Here is a 12,409-nt window from a genome sequence, read left to right as displayed (position 1 = left end):
AAAACTAGCAGGTCGTCGACATACGCAATAAAAGACACTTTAAATAAATTATAAAAATACAAAGGCCTGATTGCTGGTAACACATTTTGCATGCAAGCACCAAATAGATAAGCTGATAGCACTCTGTCCTGCCTTACCCCAAATTGAACTGGTATATTGCCATAGAAACCTGTGCATGATTTTAAAAGAATAAACATGTGTGACAAAAGGGTTCGCCCCAAACTTCAACAAAGAGTGCCACACTTGGGCATGGAAAATACTATCGAATACTTTAGATAAATCCAAAGCATGAATATATAATCCTATAGCCTTTGGATTGGGCGGCATCATAAAGAATTAAATCTAAAACTTCATGCGCATGCTGGAACCCAATACGAGGTTGAATTTCAAATTGATTTGAATCTTTCAAAGTTTGTTCAATAGTATATTTGAGCAGAACATATTCAAAATTTTACTAATATTGCATGCAACAGTGATAGACCTATATGAACTGCAATCAAAAGGGTATTTTCCACGATTAAGACAAGAAGCTACCGTCCCGCAAAGGAAGAAGTCAGGCACCATTGACAAACATACACTGAGCTGAAAAAGTAACTAGAGCTGAATTAGTAATGCCGGACAATCACAACGTAAATGATTAGCACTAATTCCGTTAAGATCACTCGATTTAGATGTAAGTTTAAGCCCACAAGTAACAATAATTTTAGTTAATGCATGAATAACATAACGATTCAGAACTTTAGGTGGAAAGAATTGAGAAACTAAGCACTCATAATGATAATGAATACTATGCTCAACCCTAATAAAAATACTTCTATAATGCCCAAGCCAAAACAAAACAACATCACTTGTCCCTAGTGAAAATTTAGAAACATTAATAACTTCTTTCCATTGTACTGCACTCTTAGGGAGCTAAGCACCGTTATAACGAACCAAACAAAGATACCGTTTAAACTGTGCTTTTGTCTTACTTTTTATATCAAACTCTTGGCCTAACAAGGTCCCCCACACGCAATCTAGATGCGAAGCTAAAGCTGCGCACGACATTTTATGACTTTAAGACCGAGATTTTCTTTCCAAATCAGGTTTCGAGTTTTCGGTTAACCCGGTAAAAGGGGACAGCCACATTCTCAGCTTGCTTCCTGGACTCAACTAAGCAAAAGTAACAAAAATTCAGTTGTACTGTGGCTTGTGGCAAAACACAGTAGGCTTTTACACAGTAGATTAAAAGAGATCTTGACGGAAGACAACAGAGCTGTTAGGGTAGAAATATATAAAGATTAATTGGCTTTGCTACAATTTCTTTTCACAAACCATTTTTTACTAGGAGCAATACAAGGATCATTAGGCGGATCAGCCGTTAAAATCACAGTAAGAGCGAGGGGAATGCGGTGAAAATCACGTTCATCTTTGTCAACATGAACGATAGAACAGGGGAAATCGGCGGAACAAATACCACTGTTAAGAACATAACTGTAATTAAGAGCTTTACGTGTTATTCAATATCTAATCGCCAACGAATCTAAAACTAAGTTGGCTCGATTAGAGGAGCTATGAACATCACAATTGAAGTCATATATCACTAAACACTAATATTTGTGCTTTTCAATATTACATTACAGAGTTCTAAGGGATGAGCAGGCATTAGAAAACTTAGCAAGTGATTTTATCAGGTTATCACATTTGGCATTCATTTGGTTTGGGAATTGATATTTATGGCAACAATGGGCCGGACGCAGGAATTCAGAGACCTGGAAAAAATCATTCCTTACCCTGAGACCATGTCGCAAGTCAGTTTTCAAGGCTATATCATCAGCAAAGGTAATTTCCACGGCCAGGGATTTTCCCGGAGGTTCGGCATCGATAATACCTTCCTATTACTTAAAGATCATCGCATCATAATTACTGGGTACTCCCAAATAATGCTATGAAATTTTTTTTGTGGGTATGACGTCATAGCTATTCGACAAGGCTGGAACCACATCACTAAGATTCTTTGCTGTGGATTTACTAGTCTGAACAAATTGCTTATCGTCAGAGGGTTTTATACTGTGAATAGCTTCATGACCATAAATATTTTTAACTAGCTAGGTCCTGGCGGCTTCGCCACCGGGCCCCAGCATGGCACGTAGCAAGCTTCTATATATGGATTCTCATTTTCCCTTGAGTTCTATTCCAGTTTTTTCAAAGATATTTGATTATTAAAGCAAGTCCAATTTCTAAAAATGATATCTACTAAGCTTCAAAGTTTTGGTTTTCTTTTTTAAGGGTTTCGAATTCTTGTAATCCTTTGTTTTTTAATTTATTTATTTATTTTTTTTTTAGTTTTTTTCTTTCTTTTTATTTTTTTTTTCAGTTTTTTCTTTTTAGTTTCTTTTGGTTGTTTGCCTTTTCTTAGTTTTTTTCTTCTTTTTTTTATTTATTTTTTTTTTTTTCGGAGTGTGCCCCAGCAACACGTGTGCAAGGTGCTAATTTTTTACTGCGTAAAACTTGCGGATATATAACTGGTCATTCCTCTGATATACTCTGGTAATTCCTCCACGCATTCTTTTTTTACTTTCTCTTTCAGCCGCAAGCCTGGTTTTACGTTTCTCTTGTGATACATCGACACACTTTCTTTTGGTAATTTCTCTCTGAGCGAGTAGCCTAAGCTCTCCTCTCCCCTAAAGAAACATGTATGCAAGGTGCTAATTTTTAACTGCTTAAAACTTGTGGATATACAACATTCTTCGCTGTCCCATTGTCTGTGCAGATAAGTAGATCGTCCGGTTTACCGACTCTAGAACATGCAACATATAATTGTCCATGGGAATAACAATCCGTATTAAAATCTATACCGCATTTTTCTAATGATTGCCCTTGAGCTTTGTTGATGGTGATTACAAATTATAATCGAATTGGGAATTACAATCTTTTAAACTGAAAAGGCAGATCCGTTGGAATCATGAGACTGCGAGGAATAAGAACAGGCACACCCTCGGAAGGCCCTGTCAAGATTTTTGCCTCTATTACGTTTTCAATTGTTTTTTTTATGACAAGTTGCGTGCCATTGTAAAGCTTTGGTGGGTTAATATTTCACAACAGTATTATTGGTACGCCTATTTTTAGTTGTAGCAAATGTGGTGGAAACCCTGGGAGATCCAGGGGATTTTAAAATTATGATGGATAGTTAATTGCTTCATTTGATTCCAGAACTATGTCGACTGACTTGTAAATGACTGCCTAGTCTCGAATCTTGGTCAGAATAATATTGTTGATTTCGTGGACGTGAGAATCGCTCGTTCACTTAGCCATTTATGATTTTTATAATTGGTTAGAACATTCGGAAATACATTTTCAACCAAATCATTTTTTTGACTTCACTAAATTACAGAATTCAGCAAACAGTTGTATACGTTCTGAAGTTGAGTCAACTGGGAACATTCCGTTTCCAATTGTCAGCAATTGATCTGAAAATGTTTCACCAGAGTGATCATTTGCAATCGGACACGCACATTTATAGTTAATTGTAAAGTATTCACGTGCACCCATAAATACGAATTTTTCAGGATTACATGTAAATGTCATAAATAAATCTGGACGACCGTAGAGACGAACATACACAATGGCATCTTGAGCGTATTAATGCATATGACGCGGACTACCAGCATATGACGAAGGTAAAGTTGTTACTCTTCCAATGTTAGTGGTATTACCGTCATTTACAACTGTATCTCGCAAATGAATGTATTGTTCAGAGCGGAGCTTGGTCTGATTCAAACGGATGAATAGCAAACGTTCTGATTCAATCCTTGCATACATATCAACGATGTAATGGTGAAAAAATTGACGGAATTTTAAAATATAATTCTCTTCATCTTGACGAATCATTAATCTATAGGTATGATATTTCATTACTCTGCATTTCTTATCCATTTCTTTGTTAGTGGCTGGATTTATCAATTTAATATTAAAGTGATAGCCGTCGGCTCTACCCCAAAAAAAGATAGGATATTGTAGGGCATCGTAGCATCGATGAGTATCAGCAATTCTTGTCAACTGATTGTTTCGCCTATAAAGAATGATATCTCAAGGTAAGAACTGATCGCCGACCCTAACGATTGCCACTTCGTTGATAGCTGGAGCATGGTATCTATCTACGCACATGTTAAGCAGTAGGCGTTTTGTCAGCGGCAATAACAGTTTTATGCGTATCAGTAGGCATCAATTCGATTGCTGTTTCGAACAGATGCATTAATTATTATTTTTGTGGAAAAGATGTTGCAACTGGGAAACGATAGTCCTTTCAACGTCGGGAAAAATTTCGCAACGTGCATTCAATTCAGCATTGCTATCACTGATGAATTACAGTTGCGAAAATTCCTGATGCTCACCTGAGAATGGTAGAAGGGAGTCTCCTCTATGATAAATTTGCCCTTTTGCTTTGAAAGTAGACATAAAATGACCTTCATCTTCGATTTGGGCACCGAACGACATCATTTGGAAATATGAGTTATATTTCCTGACGTTTGAAAAAAAAACGCTTCGATTCAGACGTATACCCAGTAAGCAAAGTTTCCAATGGCTCTGGTGGTGCGGCCAGATGAGGAAGCTTAACTTTTCCTTGGGTGCAACACATTCTCATTGTTTCGCCATTAAATTTCAAGGCCTTGCAATAGGGACAAATTTCAGACATAGTTCCGATTTGAACATCTCCATTCAAGCCGTAATCATCAGAAGAGCAGTACTTGAATGCCAGGCGATTATACACACACCGATTTTGTAAAACATCGACATACCTTCTTTTTTTACTAACTCTATCAGCCGCAAGCCTGGTTTCGCGTTGCTCTGGTGGTTCCTCGACATGCCTTCGTTGACATAAAGCAGCAAGCCTGGTTTCGCGTGCTCTAGTACTTCCTCGACAAGCATTCTTTTTTTACTGTCTGTTTCAGCTACAAGCCTGGTTTCACGTTGCTCTGGTGGTTCCTTGATACACCTTCCTTGACGTAAAGCCTTGAGCCTGGTTTCGCGTCGCTCTGGTGATTCCTCGACATGCCTTCTTTTTGGACTATCTCTCTCAGCTGCAAGCCTGGTTTCGCGTTGCTCTGGTGGTTCTTCGACACGCCTTCGTTGACGTAAATTGGACATTTCTAATCTGGCCCTATCTCTTTGAGCCACAAGCCCAGTTATGCGTTGCTCTGGTGTTTCCTCCTGGTGTTCCCTTTTTGGTGACATTATAAAATTATTTCTCTTTGACATTAGCTATGATATATTAGCTATTATTAGCTATGATAGAGCAGTGCTGCCTATGGCATTGCTTATAAGCCCTTTTAATACGTACATGTGTGTAATTTTTGTGTTTAATTGAAGCTCCCACTAAACGTTTCAACTTAATGCCCTTAGTGTCATTATTTACAGTAACCGTCGAAGTTTTCTATGTAGTTCAAAATATGTCACAACGTACCCTGAAAGGTTTAACTTAATAATATAAGCCGTTATTGTGATATAGCTTTGTCACCCTATTGCCAATTTAAATAATCATAGTTCGTTTGATTTAGTTCAGCATCCCACTATATATTCCTTAATAGCTTCACCTTAATAACATTAGCTTGTGTAGAAGTAATAGTTGTAGTAGCAGTAGCAGCATTAGTAGCTGTATGCACATAACATCTCTTTTTTCAACATTCCCTTCAACACACGATGAAATTTTTAAGTTAATGTCATCAACCGGTTAGTATGGCTGATACGTCCTCTTGACAACCTACATGGGCATAGTGTGTTTTGATTTATTTCAATACAGTTACAATATCTCCCAAAATTTTCGCCTTAATACCCTTAGGTTTATTAGCAGTAGTAGTAGCACCAGTAGTTATGGTAGTAGCGGTAGGAGTAGAGTTAATAGTAGTAGTCCTAGCTCTAGTAGCAGTAGTAGTAGCAATTATATTAGTAGTAGTTGAAGTACGACCTGTAGTATTAAGATGCAAATATTGTCTTTTGGTTAGTTCAACATCCTCCACAACAAGCGTTGTAAGTTTTAATTTAACACACGAAACTGTGCCTATGATATTGCTGGTATACCCTTTTGACACCTTGCATAAGGATGACAGGTTGTCATTCGTACAATAGTAATTTTCAGAAATATGCTCTGAAAATTTCATCTTCATAACCGCAGATAGATTTGTAATAGTAGTTACAGCAGTAACATAACTACTCAACTTAATACAAATAGCCATTGCTATGCCATTGTCGATTTGCTCATTTTATAACCTGTACATTCATATACTTCTTGAAATTTTTACCTTAATGCTATTAACCTTACAAGTAGTTGCGATAGAAGTAGTAGTTGGAGCAATAGTAATAGCAGTAGTAGAACTAGTAAATGTTGCAGTAGCAGTTGTGTGTACATATTGCCTTTTGGTCAATTGTCTGGGGATTAGAATAAACTGGATTTTCATTAAAAATTTTACTCGAGGGCGTCGGAAGGGGGAGGGGGATTGCCTTCTACATTTCGAAAATGATTTATTTGTATTTTCAATAAAAAAAAATCAAAATACCTACCCCCTTGCCCAGTTTTCGAAAAAACTAGATCTTTTTCCCTAAATGATAGAAAAATCCCTCGCCTACATTCATGTAAATTGGTGTCCCTAATTCTGCATGAATTCTACTTTAGATATTTTAAAATTAATATTTTTCTTAAGCATTTGAAAAATTTAAATTTTGCCGAAACAGAAAAATACATGTGAAAAAAGGCCATACTCAGTTCGTGAAAAAAGATTTCACGAAATTATTGCAACTTTTTAGATCGAGTTTCAGATGATACATTTTTATGTAACGGGGACAAACTTTAAATATACATTCCTTAAAACATTAAAAATTGATTCTATATAATCTAGAAAAATCTAATCTAGTATATTATTGTTTAAGAAAACACGAGAAAATATAAAAAACATGTAATAAGAAAACCCTACAGGAAAACTTGTGTTTTTTAACCAGTGGAAAAAAATGAAGTAAAAATACAAAACAGATATTTCAGCCTTAGTCCTTAGGTTTAGACCTCTGCCAAGCCGTCCTTAGTGTTCAAAACAAACAAACAACAAAAACAAAAAGCACACAAAAAATAACCATTTTATCGTTGTCCTCACCATTTCCTTTTTCAAAATCTTCGTGGAAACTGACCTAGGTAAAGCGGGTCTTTATCAGAACCCAAAATACTAACACACAAGCTTATTAACAATATTTACGGATAAATACATTACAAAAGTTTAAAATTCATTGAGTTTTTAAGTACCAAACAAAATGCAATGGTATGTGAAAGTTTGCAAAACTGTGAAAATGTTGAAGGCCTTCCCTTCAGGCCTTCCCTCCATAATTGCCTCATATTGTTTCAGCTCCACATATTGTATCCATAAATGCAAAATTTTCGCATTTTCCCCTAGGAGGATGATTATAATTCCTTTTGTTTATTTTCAGTGTAGGAAAAATCTACATAACAAACATGATAGGACTAGTATTTACACTTTGAAATTTTCTAATAATGTTGCATACTATCTTTTTCTGCGTATTCTTATGTAGATTGTCTTCTACCTAGCATGAGCTATTCGATTAAACTATTAAACATTTACTAGAATATTTTGAACATAAACACTCTAAATGAGGGGTGGACAATTTTTTATATGCAAGAGACGCATCGTAAACCTTTAGAATCATTGGGAACAGAGCGATTTCTGTCATATTTTGAGTCTCATTTTAAGAGTTCAGACATTTTTTCTCATTGGGTATCTTGATAAGTTATGACTTGTATCTTAAATCCGCTGAATGCTTCAAAGTTTTTTTCTTTTTTCCTAACCATGTTGAATGGGTGGCATAGAATATTGGTATGGCCCGTAACGGTAATTTCAAGTTCTAGTAACCTTTAAAAGTAGCATAAGGAATCTTAAAACAGCAATATCAAATTTTTCCTGAATTGTATCAAAGAGTGAAAATTTTTTTGCTCGGCCTTAAATCTATGGGGACGGAATAAGGATGTTTATTCACAATGAATGGTTATTGTAGACTGTTTATAGCAAAAATACTAAAGGTTATACATTATTGAACATTTGCATATAATATATTAAGGGAAAGTCAGTGAATCTTGTTTATCGGGGGAACGAGTGTCAGGAGCCTAAAAAATTACAATTACACCCAAATTTTTGGAAGAGGTCCTTCAGAAAAGTATAGAGGAGGACTATCGACCGTATAGCTTCCCTTAGTTTGAAGTAATAGATTTGGACTAAACGCACTATTAGAATACTGATGGGAAGTGGTGTTGTTAATTTTTTTGGGGAGGGATGATTTGCTCTCTCCCCTCGATTTTTCTGTTACCCTAAATTTCAAGAAAAACCCAAAAGAAGGTATTTACACTGGAGAACAACTTTATTTTTATATTAATTTAAAATTTTTTAAAGAAACGACAAACTTGTTCCGTCTTGATTTAAAAAAATAAATTTTGCCCCCCCCACACCCTTAAATTTTGTGAATTGACCCCACGGCTAAGGGGTGACAGCTCAGCTGTTTTAATTGCTATTTTGAGTGTGAAGCAAAAGCTTTCATTCATATTTACAACAAAGGAAGGGGTGACCTCAGGCATTCCTGAGGACAATATTTGCCCGATGAACTTTTCTCCTGAAAAATTCCTAAGAAACTTATTTTTAGCGGTTCTACTTTTCAGAGAGTGATTATTATTTTCGAGGTGTATTTTATACGAAAGTCCAACTTTAGCATTGATAGTGGGGGGAGGCTAATGTGGGTGGCTACCTTGTCCCCTCATATTTAAAATAGTCTAAAATATGAAAGTCAAAAAAGGGTAGGAATTAAATTGAGAAAAGATTTTTTGGAAATGAAAGTAGAGCATCATTTTGATTTTGATAGCATCAAGATTTAAATTAATGGATTGAAACAGGTAGATAAATCTAATAGATCAAAAATCAATAGCTTTGGGATGCTTTTGCACTCTCAGGTGGAAAGGATTGGAAACATGCGACCAATTTAATTGTTCTAGAAAGCGTGCAGGGAATTCCCCCCTGCGGGGAACAGGTTATAGCTAGAAATTATTAGCCAAATCAAAATATTAGGGAGACTTTCATAGTCCAGGTGTTTAGTGTCCCATTCCATTGAGGGAAAATCTCTTTAGAATTGTAGCGCAAAAAAAATCTTTAGATTATAAAGGTTTCCTGAAAAAAATAGAAGAAAAATTAAATCCGGAGGAAAAACATCTCTTGAAGCATTATAGAACTTTGCACGTGGACATTGTCATTACATAACCCCATTTGTGTGCTACCCTCAGTTACAACTAGGGATTTCCCAAGGGCCCCTAACCTCTAAATGCATCATCCTTAACATAGGTAAACAATCTCCTATTGCGTAACATACAGGTGTACTTGCGCAATATCCCGCGTGTACTTAATCTCCAAGTACAACCGCGGATTCCTTACTTGACTGCTGGACTCTAACAATTCCTGAAGAACAGGCCCTGAAGGTTTTTTCCTTACCCTCATAGGTTGTTAATTAATTTATACATCCATCATTTGGAACATTCCCTATTTGCCTATTTCGTAATATTCCCTTGGAACATTCCCTTTTTCGTAACAAGCACATGCGTCTTGAAGAAAATTAGCAAAACTTGGGTCTTGAGGGAATTGTTGCTAAACTTCTTCGTCATTTTAAATCATTAAAGGAAGAAAGGAGTAGCGGCTACTGGTCTCGTCAAAGTCATTGTCCCCCCACTATTGAGGGTTTCCCCCTCCATATATGAAGGGTGTAACCCTTCATATAAGGAATAAATTTTCCAAAATCACAATACAAATTTGGTTTAATTTTTCTTGTACGGTGAGCCAAATTTGAACCTACATTAGATGAAAGACGTTCAGAAAAAAAATAATAAATTTATTTTAACTGAAAGTAAGGAGCAACATTAAAACTTAAAACCAACAGAAATTATTACCTAAATAAAAGAAGCGGTCCCCTCCTTTACACCTTGCTCTTTCCGCTAAAGTTGTTCTTGTCTTAAAAAGAAGAGTTGTGACAAAGAGTCAAACCTTAGTGTAAAGAGCTAGGCGTTGATGAGGGAACAGTACCTTTCATACGCAAAAAAAATTTCTGTTCGTTTTGTTTTACTGTCGTTCCTTACTTTCAGATAGAATTTTTTTTTCTTTTAATTAAAAAAAAAAACGCCTATTGCCTATTGCTTGCATTTGTTGTTGGGGAATAAACAGACATTATTTGGGAGGCGAATTTTCTCTGGGTGTATTTTCAGTGGTGGGACGTGGCGGATCCCCCTTCTTAAACACTTCGCTCTTTACGTTAAATTATGACTTTGTATCCCAATCTTTTACGAACAAAAAGTGAAATACAAGTTCAGTTGAATCAGAATAAGATAGATTTTTGAATAATCTAAATAATGTTAGAGTGAAGAGCAATGTATTGCGGAGAGGTATCCTTTAAAGTTTTAATGTTTATTCGTACTTTCAGTTGAAAAAAAACTACTTTTTTGTTTAATCATTCAAATGCACAAACAATTCTCAGGGGAAAAAATTGAGATTCCAGTGATATTGAATAGCCAAAAACAGCCAGTAGTTTATTTTTCTTTATCCGAAGGCTGAGTCCGTGTAATTTCAAATCCAGATACTTGTGATAAGTATTTATGTCATCGAAGCTTTTTTTACATTAGTCAATGTTTAGTGTGCAAAATACTCTTTAATTACAATTTTTGTTATTGAACTTTGGCAAAGCGAAGAGTTAATTAATTGGAGCGAAAAAATTATCGGAGATATCGAAATCATTATGAAAAATATAGGCAAATTGAAAACATCGTTTAATCGAATTATCGCCACACACCTCCACTTTAATGCAAAATATATCGTCGTAAAGCTCATATAATAAGGGATTTGGAGCAAAACATTGGACCGCTTTGGATGCGTGAACTAATTGGCTAGTAATTAGTGAATTGGCCAATTCACTAATTGGCTAACGTGACTTGAATAGTAACTTGAATAGAAAGACTAAAAAAGAGATACAATAGACAATCTTACAATTAAGCTTTCTACCACACAAATTGTAGGCAATGTCCTAATCCTGAAATACTGAGGATGTATTTGCCTCTACAATTAGAAACAGGGCCAAAGTCCCAACTGCTTCTTTGTCAGGAATCCACAATTTCAAATAATGCAAGAACTCCCACATAATTCTTTCTGGCTATATTAGTGTTTCCATTCTAGAGATTCCCCCCCCCGTATAAAAGGGAATTTTTGTCGTCTGTTAGGGGAAAACTTTTTCATTTAGGAATTTTGGGGATTTTTAGGTTTTTTTTTGCAAGTCTTCTGGATTTTGGAAGGAATTTCTAGTTTTATTCTAGATCTACTGATTTTTCACAATATAGCGCATAGATTTATTATTCAATCGAATAAATTAAACAGCAAGCTAACTAAAAAAAAAAAAAAATGGAAAATAGTGGTCTATTACATCTCCCAATATGTGCCAAGTTACCTTTTTGCGAATATACCGTCTTTGGAACTTCCGATTTCACACAATATCAGATATTGACCTCAGAGCGTTGTCTTTAAGAGTATAAGCGAACCTAGTTAACCGAAAATTTACTAATAATTATGTTCAATACTTCCTTTTTCATAACATTTGATCAGGTCAAGTTTTTTCTTCATATTTAAGGATTTTGTTTTCTCTCTATAACCTGCAATTTCCAAATTGGATTTTCTTCTGTTAAAACCTTTGAAAGTGGATTGGATATTAATAATAATAATAATTTATTTGTTACCCGCTTGTTTTGACAAATTAAGCGGAGGAAAAACCTTAAGGAAGAAAAACAAAATAACACAAACAATACAATTAATACAGTCTAATCAAAGGGTGGTAAGGGCCCAAGCGTTGACAGGCCTCAGCACCTAATCTAGCATAGAGTTTTTTATAAACAAAATTAATATCAGTGGCACAAAACTTTCTGATAATCTTTTGATTTCTATAAGAACGCGGCAGATACAATAACTATTTACAATAACGAAAATACAGAACTCTTATACCTCGCAAATCTTGATTATTATGAAACGGGCGCAAACCGGAAAGAAACAATAATTGTTCGCTCAAAATTTTGAGATAATCATTTGTTCAGCATAGTTGAAAGGTTCCAAAACTATACGCACATGTAAGTGGTATTAACCTATGATCTTTTTCTATGGTTATCAGCTTTAATAAACAGTATTAGGAGATCAAATTTTGCTTTGTAAGAGGAATTTCAGACATAAAATGACATTCAGTGAGCCCCATCCCTTTTGAAAATGTATTACCCGGAAACCCCGATTCGCAGAAGAAAAAATTTCTATAATTTTTGCAGGATAAATTTTTTCAGGTTTCCATCTAAAAGATGTAAAAACAACCCTAAAGT

The sequence above is a fragment of the Artemia franciscana genome, chromosome 20, assembly GCF_032884065.1.
Source record: "Artemia franciscana chromosome 20, ASM3288406v1, whole genome shotgun sequence".
NCBI lineage: Eukaryota > Metazoa > Arthropoda > Branchiopoda > Anostraca > Artemiidae > Artemia > Artemia franciscana.
Note: the sequence above shows the minus strand (reverse complement) of the source record.